Here is an 18,812-nt window from a genome sequence, read left to right as displayed (position 1 = left end):
CACTGTCCATGTATAGCAAGAGCCCCAGAGTTTTCCTTGCTACCTCTCCTATCTGTCCTGATAACCCCTTGCCAGGGACAGATAGGACACTCCCGGCTCTTCACTGAGCCCTCTGACTCCCTCCTGTATCTCTCCTCTACCTCCCCCAACACCTTTCATCCACCCTCTCCCTGGGGCACCTTACCCCTTGTTCAGAGGAAAGTCACATGGAGACTTTGGCTGGAACATGCAGAAGTGCTCAGAAACCCTAAATCCTGGGCTTGGCAGTGCCTGCCAGGAAGACAGAGAATCTTCCTTCTGGGCAGGCAGGATGGAAGAAGCCTTATTAGGTCATCCAGGCTGGGTGTCAGCCTCACCCTGCTGTTCACAGGCTGGGGGATGAGACTCATGGTCTGTTTTCCATTCCTGTCAGCTTGTAGCTCCCCATCATCCGTTTGGAGGAATCTACTCTCCTCCAATCACCAACCAAGTCACCATATTCTCTTCCAAGCTAGAAGAAGCCTAGGAAAATGACTCTCCACCACCACCCCCAAGTGAAGTTGTTCATTCTCATCTTCCCTCTCGCTTCTCCCTAACACTCAGAGCGTTTCCCCATTTCATATCGCTCTCTTACTTACCACAGTCTCTGTGTCCAGCACTAACATGAAATTCCTTGACCAGGCATCGTCTCTGTTAGGCTCATGTACATATCTCAAGGGCAGCGTCAGTAAATATTTTTTTTTCTTTTCTTTTTTTCGGAGCTGGGGACTGAACCCAGGGCCTAGTAAATATTTATTGAGTGAATGTCTTACACACCAAGATAACCCTGGAGTCCATAGTCTATGCCCACACTTACTCAGTTTACATAGCCATGTTTACAGAGAGAACCACCCCACCATGTAGAGATGAGCATGTGGCCCCTGCCATTCCTCACATCTCTCTGGCTTTGCTCTTTGAATCTTCATGGGCCAAGTGGGCTACTCTAACTAAACCCTCTTCTCGATTTCCTTGTACCACAAGCAAGTAGGTCCCAAAGTCTGTAAATGATTCTCACAACCTGTGAGACTGAGCAAACACCAGCAAATCAGCTCTGAGCTGTATAGTCCAGTAGCTTTGAGAATCCTTGTTCTAGTGAGGACCTGGCATCCTACCTCTGGAGAAGCTTCTTCCAGCCGTCATTGTATGGTTTCAATCTAGAATGTTTGCCATAGGCTAGTGCTTTGAATGTCCGTTCCCTAGCTGGCTGTCTTCCTTTAGGAGGTTTTGGAAGGCTATGTGATCTTTAGCAATTGGGTAGACTGGCAGAAGGTGGTAACTAGGGGTTAGCCTGGGGGCTGTACCTTGGTCCCTGGTCCTGGCCTTTTACTTCTAATCCACCAGTGAGTGGGTGAAAAGCCACCATCACGTGTTCCACAGCCGCACACTGCTGTACCTTCTTCCCTATAATGGGCTGTAATCTGTGAAACCATAGACAAAGTCCAATCTTTTTTCCTTTAAGTTGCAAGTTTGAATACTGATGTCAGTTTCATAAAAGTAACCCATACCTGTCAACTCCCACTTACCAGACCTGTTTCCTCTGTCAAACGAAGGCATGAGGCCTAACAGTACTTGCCTCCAGGAGCAGCTGTACTTTCTATAGACAAGTTGAGCGAGGGAGTGGATACTTGCTAGAAAACTGCTTATATCTAGGGCAAGGTGTGACCAACAAGACAGCCTGGATCTTCTGTCTAAGAGCCTAAACGTACTTGTTCAAAAATGTTAATTTGTATTTTCTTTTCATCGAATAACACATCCTTACAGAAAATGCTGCTCTCAAATTATACTTTAAAGAAACCAAAGAAGAGCTAGGGAAAGAGTTCAGTAGTAGAACATTTGTCCAGCATGCACAAGACCCACACTCTGTAACACACCACACACACACACACACACACACACACACACACACACACACACCCCAAAACATTTAAAGGTTGTTAGCTCATGAAGCATAGATAAGCCTACATATATTTTATATTTTTTATTTTTTATTTGGAATAATCATTATTACCATTGTTCTTATTTTCTCCTTTAGAAAAAACATTTAATCCATTCTTTCCATTGTGTGACAGCACTTGCATTGGTGGAACAACATGAGTCCCTGAGGACGGGACCTGAGTGTGGCTTCTTCAATGGCTGAAAAGAGACACTGAGTTGGTGCTGTTGACCAAATTTACTTTAAGGCCATCTACTCCAGATGGCAGTACCACCTTCTGCGAGTGACTTCCAGGACCAGAGAGGCTTTCTTGGCTCAGAATACCTTCTCTGCCCTTTGCCTAAGGTTAGCACTTACACCATGAGCAGAGTATCATGGAACCCTCTCTATTACAGGGCAGAATTGAAATCCCAGGAAGATGTAGTCACTTTGCTATGAAAAATAGGTAGAATCACAAGCACATGCCACTCACAATCATATGGTCAAATATATGAATTATGGCTATAGACATGGGTAGAAGTGGGGACCCAACTAAAAGTGGGATCCCAATCAAAGCAGTAAATACAGAGGAGAGACCCACATGAAAAATAACTTAATGATTTTTCCTTTCCAAGTTATTTCTAAGAAGTGGGCATTTCTGATTTGAAATCCCAGATTACCTAAAATCTGAAACTCACTGAGTGTTAACATGGCGTTGCAATGGAAAAACTTGACACCTGACATCCTGTGAATGATTGTGACCAAAATACATTAAAACCTTGAGGACAGATCCCTTCAGGCAATGTGTGTGCAGCACACACAAGGTAGCAATGAGCTGGAATTTACTCCTGGGGTCTATTCCCTGGCTGCCACATTATTCTTAGATGGAAACCCTGAACCTGAGACTTCTGCTTTCAAAGCACTTTGGTTACGTGACACTTAGCCTGTATGTAAAAGGATAATACCAAGGACTCTTCCTCCATTTCTGGTCCTTGCTAATCGTGGGACCCAAGAATCTAAATGACAGGACTGAGCCAGAGTCAGAGGTTCTTTGATCTTAATGTTCATAGTAATTACCACCATAGCTTAGAATATACAGATGTCTGGGCCCTTGCTCCAGAAAATCCCTCTTTAAGTAGTCTAGTTTACAGCCTAGGCAGTAGTAGAGGGCCCTCCCTGCTCCCAACACTCTCTAGCAGACTTTAGCCTAAAGCGTTTTTTTCTCAGTCTCTTTTAGTTCTAAATTCATACTCTGTAGAGTTTTGGAAGCCAGAAAGTTTGTATTTGGTTAATTCTTATTGCCAAGGTAGCTACTAGTCTACCCCCAATACATGTCTGGCTTTCACAGTATATGCAGGTGAGCACACATATGTAGTTGTTCTGCACAGAGAGCTGAACGTTTGTCACAGAGTCCAACAATAATGAAATTCAATCCTGCTCTCTCATCCAGTGGGTTACCAACAATAGAGGTAGAATGGGAGCAAAGGCCATCTTATGAGTAAATATATGTGTGTGTGTGTGTGTGTGTGTGTGTGTGTGTGTGTGTGCGCGCGCGCGCGCGCGCCATGGTTCTTGTGTGACAGTCAGAGGACATCCCTCAGGAGTTGTTCCTCTCCTGCCATCCAATGGGATCCGGGGATCAAATTCAGATTGTCAGACCTGCATGCAAGTTTCTCTACTGCTATTGGCTGAGCCATCTTGCTGGCCCAATGAATCAGTTATTGATTTTTTTTTCTGAGAAGATTGGAACTAGTTTCTGCTCAAGGCCTACTCGTGGCTTATCTATTCCATAAAACACTGCATCTGGCAGTTATAAAATTGTTTCCTCTCTCTATTTGAAAGTCTTTTTGAAAAGTCATTTTAAATAGGGGCAGGGGGAAAGTTAGCCAGGGAGTAAAAGTAAATGCATCCAGGGGCAGGGGAAGTGATTCAGTTGGTAAAAAGCTTGATGTACAAGTATGAGACCCTGAGTTCAGATCCCTAGGCTTGCTTAAAAAGCTAGGTGTTGTGAAATATGCCTGTAGTCTTGGCACTGGGAAGGCAGAGATAGGAAGCTCTCAGGGCCATGCTACTCAGCCAGGCTAAGCCAACTGGTGATCTTCAGGTTCAGTGAGAGACTACCTAAAAACAGTATGTAGAGTCTTTGCGTGCATGCACACATGTGCCTGTGCATCCCCACACCCACACACAGAGTGAAGGCAATCATAATTTGTCTTACCGCCACATTCTGTAAGCTTCATTTCAATGTGTTGATATGAGCCAAGGAAGGCAGAGGCACTCATCGGTGGAGGCTGGAAACAGAGCCGTCAGCATTAGCATAATCTGCTGATGCCTCTGACCATCTTGGAAGATTCCTTGCAGCATATGCCTGCCAGAACCATGGCGACATAGAAATATACACAGGGAAAATGAGTCACTTTCTCAGGAAAATCAGTCTTGTAAGCACTTGGCATTTCTTCTTCACCCCTGCATGCCTCCAAATACTCAGGAGTTTTCTCAAGTTTATGGAAATGCAGACGTTCTCGTGTTTCCTCAGCAAGTGTCCATTTCACAACTGTTAGCGTCTTCGCCTAAAGACACGGGCATCGATTGTTATTCGCTCATTCACTGGCAAGCTACCACTTATGATCTCAAGCTTCATCTGATTCTCATCAGACATGTGCTTTGTGTGTCAAGGGGAGCCAAGACGAGAGTTTATAAGGTCATCGCAGGCACACCTTTGCAGGTGCCACGTCGTATGTGTAAAAAGTAATCGCAGTGTTATTTCCATAAAGTAGCCAGCTGTTTCAGCTGCTATGGGTTTTATGGAGGGGTGTGTTTAAGAAGTTAGTCCCTGGGCCATCTCATCAGCTATCAGTCTGAGATGCTGAACCGTGCAGATGTTGAAACATCTGAAACATCCCAATCCAGGAAAATAGTAAGGCCATGGGCTCTCTGCACACCTGCACATATGGAAAGTGAGTTATTCTATTCCAGTTACATGGAAAGGCCAATGAGAGACTTTTGTTGCCAACGTGAAAAGCCAGAACCTCATCCAGGCACAACAAAGCTATTGATTTATTACACATTTTCCATACGAAAAGGGGAAAGTAATCTAATTCTGGGAGTAGAGCCATCCCTTCGTTACCGTCGGGGCAGGAGACAGCTGCCTTCAAGGTCTAATTTCATGAGCCACAGCCTGTCATGGTGCTTAAAATTTCCACCATTAGGAATTCTCTTGTATCCAGTCACTCTATCTCCATGGATTCCAAAACATCCTCCCCAGCCTCCCAGCATAGACATAGCCAGGGATGGGATGCTAACTACTGTACAAGACGTTGATTCTAGAAAATTCTGCCCCAATTTGAGTTGAAGCCCTTTATAAAATTTAAAATGTCGGCCCTGGGTTCGGTCCCCAGCTCCGAAAAAAAAGAAAAAAAAATTTTAAATGTCTCCTCCAGAGCGAAGTATCATAGAGCCACCTATTTATTACCTTTCTCCTAGGATGGTTGTCAAAGTCTCTTTTAAGCATCATTTCACATTCAAGACCCGAGCCTCTTCAAACAATCGACAATGACAATGTCCCCAGAGTCACCTTTGCTTGAGCCACCTCTCCCTGGACTGCAGAGCTAAAGTTGGAAAACAGAGGGTAAGCATGGTGCTCCAGATCTTGCCTGTCCATCAAGGTTAAGATTGACAAGGTTGACTTGTCCCACAGGAGTCACAGACTGGATGCTTGTTCCTAGGTAGTAAAAACTTTAAGGGTTTTAAGAGGTGAAAACCAGGTTGGGGGATGGGTGATAAAGTCAGGACTACCCTTGAGAAGTGATCTAATGCCCTATGTCTCACTGGATCTTAGCACCCAGAAGAACACATTGTTATAATAGAGACCCGGGCCCTTCCTGCCTTCTCTTGCATCCATCCAACCATGTTGTGATGTAGCCTTACCATGATGTAGTTGTGATAGATCCTTACCATGCTGCTTGTACTTACCAGCCAGCCACCAGCACCGCAAGTCAACTGAACCTTTTTTCTTTATCCATCACCTAGCTTCAGGTATTCTGTTACAGAAACAGAGAAAGTCACACTAAGGCAGAGATGCCAAGAGCTTCACAGATTTATTTGATTTCTTTCTTTCAATGTGTTCTGTGATGCTATTTGCAGTTTAATATAACTATATTGTGAAATCTTATAGATGTTAGAGCTAAACACCCTTGAATTTTCAGTGTTTGGATTCTTTGTCAAGTTTCTTGCAACCGCACTACTTATATGTCCAATTAATCTCAATTCTTTATTGTATACTCTGTTACCGTCCTTTTAAATGTGGAAGTCTTCCTTCCAAGATCCACATTACTTATAAATGATACGTTCCTTTTGATTTCATGATCCAGCTCAAACGTGACATAAGGAACTCAGATGGAGACCACATCCAGTTATCCCAGAGATCTATACACTAATATACATCCAACTGCTCACCTACTCCTGGCCTGTTTCTTTGTATTACTCTCAAAACATAGAATAAAGGGTTTTCTTTCCTCTTTTTCCCTTCCTTCCTCCCTCCTTTCCTTTCTCTTTCCCTCCCTTTCTTTCTTTCCTTCCTTCCTTCCCTCCTTCCTTTCTTCCTTCCTTTTCAGATTCTCAGTGGAATTTGAATGGTATGCGGAGCCTGAGCTCACCCTCACCTGCCTTCCCACCTCCCGGGCTATTCTTTCTCCATGGCTTTGATGCTCTTCTGAATGAATGACCAGATTCTTCTACCTCATGAGCTTTCTGGAACTAGAGTCCATTTACCTCACCCAGAGCAGACTTCCCCCACCCCCGGCTGGTTTTCTTTCCAGCGGGACCGCCCAAGCCTATTTGACTAGTGCTTTTCACAAACTTCAGCTTACCTGAGGCCATCCAGCTAACTCCTGCTGGGCCCTGCTGATTTTCATCTCCCTCCTTTGTCTGCCTCTTGAAACTGCTTCTCTTCAGAAGTGGACTCCAGGGGAAAACTACCACACAGACACATCACTTGTCATGGAGTTGTTCCTGCTGGGATGACGCCACTCATGGAGGTTGTGCTGGACAGTTTCACCCTAGATCCAAATAGGAAGTAGTCTGATGTAGTGGAGACTTAGCTTGAAAAAAGAGAAATATGACCTTCGCCACGGCCCCCAGAATACCCTTCCTAGTAGACAATCCATTGCTCCCCTATGTGGTTTAACAGTATGATCTGTGGTTGGGCTCTGGGACACACCATGACACTTTCAACCTCTGGAGGCTGATGCCTCTGAAAGAGACTGGAGAACAAAGGTCATTCACATGGGTCCTATGTGACAGAACCCCCAGAAAACTACAGACACCCACAGCTTCAGAGCCTTCCCCAGAGTGGCGTGACTCCATGTATGTTGTCATGGCTGGAAGGAAGAAATGCATAGGAGACACTGATTTTATTTTATGAACTTCATCTGTTCAAAAATTTTTATAACTGTAGGGATTGCATTTTTGCGAGCTTTGGGAGTCATTCTAGAAAATTCCTCAAACAGAGGGTGATGCCGGCAACCCTGAACTAAGGACAGTTTTGTCCCCTTGGTTTAGGAGATAAATGCCTGCTTGGTCCAGTTTCAGCACTCTTCTTGAAATAAGTCCCCAGCGATGACAGGGGATATCTCATGCTTCTGGTGACACTCCTGGGGACACAGGTGGGCAGAGCTAGAATGTAAGTGCTACTAACATACACACACTAACAGCAAAACCAAGGTCCCAGGCACCAGCCATGAACAAAAGGACAAACTTTTAGCAGAGGCCTGCAGGCAAGGCTAGGAGTCTCAAGTCTAGATTCCAGTGTAAAAACTCAAAAGGTGAAACTTCCACTTCTAAACCCAGACCTCAGGGTCTCTATTAAGGAGTGCTGTTTTTCAAAGCAGCAAGAGGGAACATAATTAATTTAACAGGTTGTTTGCCTGACTTAAGGCCTGTAAGCATCTAGACACATGGTGGGCAGGGCTGTCTCTGTGCTCTTGCCTTGGGTCTAGGAATGTCAGGTGTCTGCCTGCGGCTAGGTGTAAGAATTTTGTTTTTAGAAGCTCCTACTGGATGATCGAGTTTATTGAGACAGGCTGCTAAAGTTTAACAGAGAACTGCTTCTCCCTTTTCTCAGGTTACCTCAAAATAGGCTGCCACAGTGGAATGTTATTTGTGTTACTTTCTCCTGAGATTTCGAGTGCTAAGAATTAGTAAACACTCTCCATTCTCATATTCCAGGGTGACACATTAGACCTTTGCTTCAGGTTACATAACTAGATAGGCCCAAATGTAACACTGCAGAACAACGCATTTCTCAAAATGAATCTCAGAAATGTGTGCAGTGTGCAGAGGGAGTAGTTTGCCAGCACTTGTGTCCAGGGGCTCAGCTTGGGACTGGCTGGGCTGGCTGTCCTCCTCTCAGCAGATTTGTTCTTCAAAAAATCTCTCACAATGTGGAGAAGTAGAGGAAGGGTAAGGGGAGGGGGAGGGGGAGGGGTAAGGATGGGGGGAGGGGTAAAATAATCTTGAGCCTGTACAGCATCATTCTGAACCACCCAGCAGCCTGAGACCTGTCAGGTTAGAAAGGAGAATCAGCTCGGGGAAGGTATAGAAATACAGAGATTTCCATTCACATGCTTCTCCTTCAGTTTCAGCAGCAAGGTCTTCAAGGGGACATTGTGGTCTGATCCATTGTCCCAACTTAGATTTTGGCTCTCCTGAAAAACATAGCTTGCGACCCTTGCCCACCAGCTGCAGCCACCACAGCTGAAGAGAACCAGGCTGTTGACCACTCGTGTTCCTAGAAGCACAACAACTAAGAGATGGATCCCAATGAGCAGGCACTAATCGTGTGGCTCTGTGTGCTGTGGGGTCATCTTCTAGAACAACTGTGTTCTCTCATTTTCTAGCCCCACCAGCTTTTTGGTATTTTGTACCTAGAAACAGCTCTGAACTGCATCTTTAAAGTTCAGACCTTACAATCTTCTCCTGGTACTTTCCCCTAGCTCTTTTGTTTAAAGTAGAGAGCATCAGCATGCTGTGCACACCATGGCCAGGAAAGGCGCTAACACAGTGTTCATGAGTCTGCCGTACTCAGTGTGCTTGGCGCAGACTTCTCCAAGTGGACCAGCACCCTCGGATTGATGAGCTCATGCATTTGGGCTTCTGTGTCTGTACTGAGTCCTGCATGCAGATGCTCCCTCCAACTGCATGTGGGCAGTTTCTATCTGCACAGGGACAGGGTCCCCACTTCTGCTCATGGACAGGCCCCATCTGCGTGTGCACACTCTCTGCCTGTGCTCAGGTTCCTACTTGTGGACAGACATCCCCAGGCCTATTCTTGCTTGCTCACTTGACGCACTGGCAGAAAATGGGTCCAGGATGAAAGATTGAGTGAGAGGGACAGAAGGCGATGCCTAGCCTCTGGACTCAGGAACCATAGGTCATACAGTCCCATGTCTCAGGCTTCCATGAGACAAGTGAGTCTGAGTCAGAGAGCAGTGAGGCAGGGAGCTCAGTGAGAAGGGTGGCACAGGTTGGTGTCTCCCCACTAATATGTGACCCAGGCCCATTCTTACCAGCATCTTTTCTCGCTGAGGTTATTCTGTGTGCTTAGGATGTATAGAATGGCATCCTCTGTGGGCCTGTGATCTTTGTCAAGCTGCGTAGTACATGGCTGGACAAAGAATGGCTTTCCTCCAAAGGGAAGCAGAGAAGATTTTGAGTTTGCATTTGGAGTTCAAAGGCGCACCTGTGAATGGCCGTTTAGGCTGCCTGCCTAAGTCTAAGCTTCTTCAAGCTTCTTCTCTGCTCGCCCTCCATGAGGAATGATTTGTGCCAGCCCTCACCTGCATATAGACACCGACCTATACTAAGTCATTTGTTATCCAGTTTTAAGTCACAAGAACTGTATTTTAAGCCTTAACATTGAACCACTTGCTGTGATACCCACCAATTGGCATGAGTGAGGTGCATGGGTCTAAATGTCGAGTTGTAAGTATCGTTGCCTGACACTGCCACACTGGACTGCACAGCTGACGGTACAGGCTCAGCCCTTCAGGGGTCAATCATGCTAAACATGCTATAACCAACCTTGTTATGAACAAGCCACCCAGGGAGCATCAGCCAAGGCCTCAGCACCACCAACCCCCCCTAGAAACACCCTATCACTACAGAGCAAAGACAAGCCACCTTTGCCAAGGCCAGCTAGAATCAATTAGCATCATAATACAGTGTGCTGGTCACCCGGGGCGCTGGTGACCTTCAGGGTGCTGCTTCCTGTGACATTAGTAACCTCATCTCAGTCAGTATCCACTATTGAATCACAATTAATTGGTTGCTTTGTTAATCACATAAATGTTAAGAAAGGAAAGTAGGGACAGTAGGGAATGTGTTGGTTAGTTTTAATTGCCAATTTGCACAACTCAGAATCACCTGGAAGAGAGCTGCCATGGAGAATTACTTGAATTGGGTTTGCCTATTGAGTATGCCTGGGGGCTGGAGGAGGGAGGGAGGGCTGGAGGGATGGGTCAGTGGTTAAGGGCACTGACCGCTTTTTCAGAGGTCCTGAGTTCAATTCCCAGGAACCACATGGTGGCTCACAACCATCTGTAATTGGATCTGAGGCCCTCTTCTATGTGTCTGAAGAAAGCAACAGTGTACTCATATAACTAAAATAAATAAAACTTAAAAAACAAAGAAGTATGTCTATGGGGTATTGTTTCTATTGTTGGTTGAGGTAGGAAGGTCCAGCCCTACTGTAGGCAACATCATTCCCTAGGTAAGTAGTGTGACAACTGCCCTTCTTGCTGCTTTCTGAAGCTGCTGGGAGTTGAAAGAGACAGGGAGCTGAAGGGATGTCCTGCTTCTTTCTGTTAAGTGGATCACAGGGCACCATTCTTGCCTAGGCACTGGCTGGGAGAGGAATGGAAAGTCACAATATGAGGAAGTTTGTGGAAAGACAATGATTTTTCCCCAGTGGCTGAGTATACTCACACAAGAGTTGGTGTGGCAGCCAGGGCTCTTCTTGCAGTTGAAATTGAATCCATATATGGCACCAGCTTTGAGGATGCTCTGGAAGGTGTGGGCAATGGGTCAACCTCATCCATATCTTTCCTCAAAATGGGAATTTCATAAGTGCCAGCTCAAAGGCTGGTTCCCCAGAAGATATATGCCTGTGTGTTTAAAGAGATAGAAGAATCCCAAGGTTACACAACAGTAGTGGCAATTCAGAGTCATCATGCTTTAATGGGCAGCAACACAAAACATGAAGTCTATTCACCACAAAGGGAACTCATGGGAAGTAATTGATAGAACGTGTGGAATTTTAGAATGAGGCCATTCTTGGGCCCTGAGCGAGTGGAAAAGCCATCCAGATGGACAAATCACCAATGGCACTGTCTTTTCAGCACTGTTTTCCCCAGATACGAGGAGGGTTTGTACCCCAGAGATGAGCCTAAGTTTTGAAGTGCTCACTGACTAGTTGTGTCAAAGATATCCCTTAATTAGAGAGGCACACAGTGTTGTGAATAATAGCCTTATTCAGGAGCAATGATCCTGTCTACTGCCTGCAAGTCAGAATGCTATTCGCAAAGAAGGTGCAATGCATGCTGGGAAACACAAGAAGAGTGACCTTGCTCCATCTAGTCCAGACTCTCTCTGCTCAGTTTGGATGTGATCTGTCCCCTGGAGGTTTATGTATTAGACATGTGGGCTCCTGTGTAGCCCTGTCAAGAGGCAGTGGGACATGTAAGAAATAGGTCCTTATAGGAAGTTGCTAATGGAGACACTATCCTCAGAAGGAATTAATGTAGTTCTCATGAGACCCTGATTGGGTCTTACAAGTCATTCTCTGTGACTTCTTGTCTCACAATGTGATCTCTCTGTGTCACACACACTCTCACCACTGAGATGTCATCTACCACAGGAACTTCACCAGAACTAAGCAGAAGCCTATGGATGGCCTTGATCCTCCAAGATTATGAGCTAAATGAATCCCTTTTCTTTTAAATAAAGTACCCAGCCCAGGTATTTCATTATAGTAACGGAAAGTAAGCTAACTTAAAGGGCTCTGTACTCCTGCAAGGTTCTGTATCAACAGCAGTGTTACCCCAATCTGCAGGACAGATACTTCTATGGAGAACATCTGAGACAACAGGTAGAGTTTCTCCTCTGAGCCAAGGGTGGGGTGAGCTGGAAAAAGACCTTCAAGCCCAGAGGAGGCTGGGGTTCTACATTATTTATTACCTCCTGGCTTGCTTATATAAGGCATTTTTGCATGGGCCATGGGTTTGATAACAAATGCAATAAAGAGGGGCAAACATGATTTAGTAGAACAATATGGCAAGATGATGTCATCTGTGTAGTAAACAAGGGAGCTTTGGGGTCATAAATAGTCTTTTTACAGTGACTGTGACTGGGTCTGAAAGCAGATACGTAGTAAACACGATCGCTTTATAGAAATTCCTTTCCCTTCGAAAGGATGGGAAAACCACGTGTGACCCACTCTTCTGAACTTCATTTTGTGGTTTCTGTTGGGTTCATTTAACTCTTACTTGCTCACCTAGTAGAACAGGCCTTGCTAAGCATCGTCTGCTTTTGTGAACTCCAACTATGAGGCATTGGAGAAGGCCCAGCTAGTCCTCCTTCCTCCAGGTTGTCCTTTGATCTTCAGACGTATGCTGTGGCAAGGTCATGCACGTGTATGCACACACACACACACACACACTAATAATAATAATAATAATAATAATAATGATAATAATAATGATAATAATAATAATAATAATAATAATAATAAATGCAATTAAATATTTTTGAAGGCATGGTACAAGAAATCTGAGTCATGTCATTCATTCCCGTTCTAAGGCTGCTATGTTTGTGAGTCTAATTTTCACATCCGCCAAAGGGCCTTCTCTCCTCCTACTGTCCTCAGTCTTTGGCTAAACAAACCCAGAGCCATTCTTATCTGGGTCTTTTGATCCTTTGGACATTTTGTCATAGTAACAGAAAACTGACTAATATACATGACTAATAAAGGCATAATTTGAGCACAAGGTCTCACAGCTCGTAGGCAGTTGAGTTGGCATACTCTGTCCACTGCCCCTGTGTCAAATCCCCGCCCATGGCCTCTCAACATTCCTGCCTCTTTCTCTTTTCCCAGGAACACTTGGAAAACCCCTTCGCTCATTTTCTGCTAAGTAAAAAGAGAACAAACGTTTGTTCTTGCTGATGAAAATTGGCTCCTCTGGAGCAAGGAGAGCAACAACCATGGCTTGGCTCTGTAGAGAAGGACTGAGTCGAGCTTTCCCATTCCCAATTCCTGCAGGCAGATAAATGAGTGAAAGGTCCCATCACAGCTCCCATTCCAGTCTCGGCCCGTGGACCCATCCTGGTCCTGACCTGAATCCTTTGATTTAGAAAGCAGCTAGAATTCGCATCTGATGTATTTACAGAGTACCCCCGGACTCAGCCTTTCCATGGTGTAATACTGTTTTACCTCTACATCACATTTCAATTTCATCCAGCAAACTTGGATACAATTAACATGAGTTGCACTAATCTGTTGCTCCAGACAGACTGGCAGAAGTCCACTGGACAAGTTCAAGAGGCATTAACAGCATTGTCTGTCCCAGTCATTAACCTTAATTTCTGTTAGTAGACAGAGAAATCACAGTACAGCTTAGATCTGTTTTAGACTAAGGGGTGAGAGAATAAGAGTCTAGGGGTAGGCTAGCATGGGGGGCTAAGAGGAGCTATTTATTCCCTTTCCTGTGACCAGATAACAGAGCCAGGGTATTTGTGGTTCAGTACAGACCAGCCCTGCAAGCAGAACATCCTGCTTCCCCATCATCCCAAGCACATACTGCCCTGGGCTTGCTCAGAGGGACAAAGACTAGCATTAGAATGGTGTCTGAGGACAGCTTGTGTCGGCACTGCTGGAACCTCCCAACCATGACTTGGGCTTGGAATTGAGGTCCTGTTTTCCATTGCTCCCTGCCAGAGCCCCTCAATCATAATTCCAGACAGCCCTGCGGAGGCAGCCCTGGCCTGCCTGTGACGAGCTGGCTGGCAGGGGCTGATTTCATGGGGCTTTAGAGATGCAGGCCAACAGAGCAGAGGGCCAGACTGCTGCTTTTTCCCCTTGGCACTGAGTTCTGAGCCGCTTCCCAGATGGACTCCCTCTCCCAGTGGTTTCTTAGGGCCACCCAGTCTTGTTTCAGGTGCAGGGTGAAGAAGTTGCAGAGCCAACTTGATGAGGGGGGCCTGCAGGCCTGTATCCTGATCAATCCAGTTAGCTAAGCCAGGCAGGGCTGTAAGCACCATGGAGGACCAGCCACAGCACCAGAATTCAAACATTTCACACTCAGATAATGGTTCATGACTGGCCTAGCAGGTGTGAGGATCTGAGTCCACCCCTGTGGAACCACATAAAGCTGCATGGAGTAGCACATGTATGTGATCTTGTTGGTCCTGTAGTGAGACGGGAAGCAGAGACAAGAGGATCCCCCCAAATTAATATGCCAGCCTGGAGCACACGCCTGCAAACAAAAGCCTAAAGCCAGGTCAAAGGCAAGGATTGATATTCAAAGTTATCTTCTGATGTCCCCCGACCAAACACATACATAAAGAGAGAGGGGGGAGGGAGAGGGAGAGGGAGAGGGGGAGGGGGAGGGGGAGAGGGAGAGGGAGAACATATCATTGCAAGTTTGCTTTCATAAAATCATTCTTAAAAGGAACTACTGGGTAGCAAGAGATGACCTCAAACTGCCCAGTGGGGACTTCAATTCAGACCTGTATCACACATTGACTGACAGCCAAATCATCCAATAGCAACACCCAGTGTATTTCCAGTGTTCCCTAATCCAACTGGTCTTTATTGTTATAATTTGCATTTCTAATATCTTAGCCGTGGGAGATATAAACTGTGTGGCATCCTCTTGAGAGCAGTCTGTCTGCAGCTCCTTCTTATCCTTCCTCTTATTGGTTTATAGGCACACTCCTGCCTCTCTCTCTCTCTCTCTCTCTCTCTCTCTGTGTGTGTGTGTGTGTGTGTGTGTGTGTGTGTGTGTAAGAAAGACAGAGAGAGATGTTTATAGGCAACTGTGTGTATGCATGTATGTAAGAAAGACAGACACAGAGAGGGGAGAGAGAGATGTCCTATTATTTTCTCCCAAAGATCACCACAGCACTCTAGGTTTGCCTCAGTGCCCCCAGCCTCCCTCCCTCCCTCCTTCCTCTCTTCTTTACTTTCTCTCTCTGGTTAAACCTTCTGCCTGTTCCACCTTTGTGTACTCGGCTGTGGAGGTCTGGGACTGAGTGAAATACCCACATCTGCACTGAGCCTATGTGGCTCCCACAATGCCACTACACCACCCCACCCCACCCCAGCCTGGGATTTCTGTTTCCGGCCTTGCCTTCTCCATTCCTCTCTTCACACCTGCAACTCCCTCCCAGTGTCAATCACCCTGTGTCTTAACTCAGAGTCAGTGGTGGGATGCTGTGCCCACTGTGCCCACGCTCTCCCGTTTGCTCTGGGCTGCCAGGCTTTGCAGCACTTGCTCCCACATTACTCCCCATTGCTCCCACCTAGGACACACCCACCTTTAAAGAGCCTGCACACTGGCTACCTGCTTTCATCTGTGACTCTTCTAAGAAAAGGTCCCAGTGGTTCTTCTGCTTCCCCTCCCTCCCTCCTCTCCTCCCTCCCTCCCCCTCCCTCCCTCCATTTCCCTTCTCCTCTCTCTCTCTCTCTCTCTCTCTCTCTCTCTCTCCCTCCCTCCCTCCCTCCCCCTCCCCCATCTCCAGTCACTCAGCTCAGTCTCTCTCTTGCATCACCAGCATCCTGTACCCCACAACCTCCATCCTCCTGGCCAAATCTATTATTCACCTTGGCAGGACTCAGACTCCTGGCTGCTTTCTACGGTTCATCTCCACTCCATGAAGTAGAACTTATGCCTTGAGACTGGGTTCTTCCACCGTGCGGTCACCTCTCATACTTCCAATAGCTCCTTGAAGGCCTTTCTGATGTTTTCGTTCCTCTTCTTATTGCTAAGCCTGAGAGGTCCCAGGCTTCATTCCTGTGTCTTTTGCACTTTGATCTGAATGTCTCAGGGCAGCTAGCTAATCTGAAACACTCTATGTTATCATGGCTTCTGATTTATTTCTACCCTTGCTATCTTCCTGGAGTTTAGAATGACATATTTAGCTCTCTCTGGGTGTTCACTTGGGGCCTCCTAACAAGAATCATTGTGGTCAAGGGCAGGTTCACTGTCTGCCATTGCCTGACTTGTGCACTGCACCAAAGCAAGCAGCCAAGAGGGCCAGACGGTGTGAAATCTGGCTGTTGTTGACTTGGCCATGCTCTAGGAGTAGGGCTTCATTAACACTAGCAATGAATCCTTTCTCTAGAGGAAGCGTCTGTTCTTGTTTCCAGAAATATATCTTAATGTTTTGTCATGGCTTTGGCCAAGTGCAACTCTTGATTTTCTCCTAGACCTACTACTCCTAGTTAATGGCACTATTCCATTGAGAAGCAATGGGACGAGTGAGGAACCAGGATGCCAGAAAGAGGGAGGAGAGGGGAAGAGAGGGGAAGAGAGGGAGGAAATCTCCTTTCTTGGTGTGTTTGATTGCCTGCTATCATTACCAGAAGCTTCCTCTATCTCCTTCCCCTTGTGCCATACTGATGGTCTGAGGGGCATTGCCTCTGGTCCCCTGCAAGGACCCAATGTTCCTCCTATGCTCTGTTTGCCTCTTCTCACACACAGGATGTTTCCTGAGATGTGCACAATCTCACTTCCACCTCCTTAGGAGCTCCCCGAGTCTTCCCTCAGCCAGAATCACTTCACTTCTGCCTCCAGAGTGCACATTTTATTCTGTTGCTGTTGGTTTTGTTTGGTTGCTTTTGCTACTGTTTTAACACAGGGTCTTACGTAGTCCAGGCTGGTCTCCAAATTTCAGTGTAGCCAAGGATAATCTTAAACTCCTCATCCTCTGGCCTGTACTGCATGAATCGTGGGATTTTAGTTGTGACTCCCTTGGCCAGGGTTTTCTACTTTGTCATCCCACAGGAACCTCCAAGCTGAGTTCCAGCCTCTTCCTGTCTTGGACTCACCAGCTCTCTGCTGTCTCAGGACCATTTATTTTTGTTGTCGTTGTTGTTGTTTGCTTGTTTGTTTCATTTGTTTTTGTTTTTTGTTTTTTGCTTTCTGTTTTGCCCAATCTTCACATAGCCATGTCAATCCTAATACTTTAGTCAAATGTCTATAATATATCTCCCTTTCCTTGATCAAACTATGACGTGTCTCATTTCTGTAGTTTGTCTTCTTTACCACACCTGCCACCCCCTGAAATGACCACATCTACTATCTTAGCTACTTTTCTAATGCTGTGACAAAAGACCATGACCAAGACAACTTATGAAAGAAAGAATTTAGTATGTCTTATGGTTTTAGAGGGTTAGAGTCTATGGTGGTGGCAGAAAGGCATAGCAGCAGGGCCATCTGAGCGCTCACCTCATGATCCACAAGCAGGAGGCAAAGAGGGAACTGGGAATGGCAGGAGGCTTTGAAAGCTCAAAGCCTGCCCATGTGACAGATCTCCAACAAGGCCGCACCTCACAATCCTTCATAAACAGCTCCTCCAAATAGCGACCAAGTATTTAGATAGATGAGCTGACGAGAGCCATTCTCGCTCAGACCATCATGTCTGCCTCTTCAGTTTTGGGCTCTGCCAGTTCTCTGCTCAGGTTCTGTTTCCCGGCAGTGCTGGGGTACAGTAGGTGCTCTGTGAGTTGATGATCAAGTAGCCCAGAAGCACCACTTGGAAAGATCACCAGCAGACAGAGGAGAGGAGACAGGAACAGGAGAAAGGAAAGGCAAGAAATAACAATGGCAGCCAGAGGCGGGAGGGAAAGTGGGCCAGGGAGGGGAGGTCGGGGGTGTGGGGCAGGGGTGGGGACAAGATTGTGTCTGGCAGCAGAGGGAGCAGAGCTAGCAGTTCTGACTGTGGCCTTGTCCCCTGTGTTTACCAGGCTCCATGCCACCAGCCCAGTCCCCACTAGGAGGGCAGGTTAACAGCCCTGAGAAGCAGATGAGCTCATTTAAAACAAACACCCTGCTCCAAAAACACCAGCACCCATACAAAACAGGGTCTCCCCAAACCCAGCTAGAACGTGAACTTGCTTTGAAGTCTAGACTGCCCTCCAATTCAACGGGATCCTCCTGCCTCGGCCTCTGCAGTGCCCAAATTAAAGGCAAGTGCCAGCATATCCATCCAGATCGCCAGATTTTAATTCCACGTCTTGCAGAGTCGGTAAGAGTCAGAGCGCAGGCACAGAGAGGTTAAACGTCAATTGTTGGGATACATGAAGACATCTTCGGCCTCTGCCTCTTCGTGAATTTCCCCGGGGCCCTGAATGGAGCCAGAATCTTTGAGTGTATAACTCAATGGCCTCATGAGTATTTGCAAAGGAAGTTGGTGTTGCCTGCTGCCACAGAACACACCCCTTTGTGAAGACACAGGAAAGGCCTCTCTGTCTATTGCAGGAAGCCCTTTTCAGATGCTTCCCCAAACTTTCATATCCTCTCAGTTCTTGTGAGGAAGCCTTTGTCAGCCTCACCGTGTGATTTTACAGTAAAGACTCCCAGTAATCTACAAAAGTAATCTATTCCTGGCATCGAGATAGCTGAGATAGGAGGATTGTAAGTTCAAGACTATCATGTGTATGTAGTGAGAGACCCTGTCTGGCAAACAAACAAAGAAAGAGCAATACACTTCTGATGGGAGGAAGAAGGAGATAGGGTCCCTTCGATGAGAAGACACCCTTCCCCCACCCACACCCACCCCGCCCCAGGTAAGGCCTTTACCCTGACCCCACCATTTCTGTGGTCAC

General features: G+C 46.3%; 1 long non-coding RNA gene across 1 annotated transcript; it reads right to left on the bottom strand.

Moving 5' to 3' along the window:
* Positions 1-1,983: 1,983 nt before the first annotated feature.
* On the bottom strand, positions 1,984-18,353 carry LOC102556228 (uncharacterized). The gene is made up of 7 exons (XR_005495694.2): positions 15,807-18,353; positions 10,913-11,091; positions 6,799-6,987; positions 5,903-5,970; positions 5,403-5,538; positions 4,149-4,500; positions 1,984-2,151 (listed from the first exon to the last, which is right to left on the bottom strand). It is a non-coding gene; the product is annotated as an uncharacterized LOC102556228 (long non-coding RNA).
* Between the last annotated feature and the right edge of the window lie 459 nt (positions 18,354-18,812).

Source organism: Rattus norvegicus, chromosome 17 (genome assembly GCF_036323735.1).
Source record: "Rattus norvegicus strain BN/NHsdMcwi chromosome 17, GRCr8, whole genome shotgun sequence".
Classification (NCBI taxonomy): domain Eukaryota; kingdom Metazoa; phylum Chordata; class Mammalia; order Rodentia; family Muridae; genus Rattus; species Rattus norvegicus.
The sequence above is the reverse complement of the archived record's forward strand: the minus strand, read 5'-3'. Positions and strand labels throughout refer to the sequence as shown.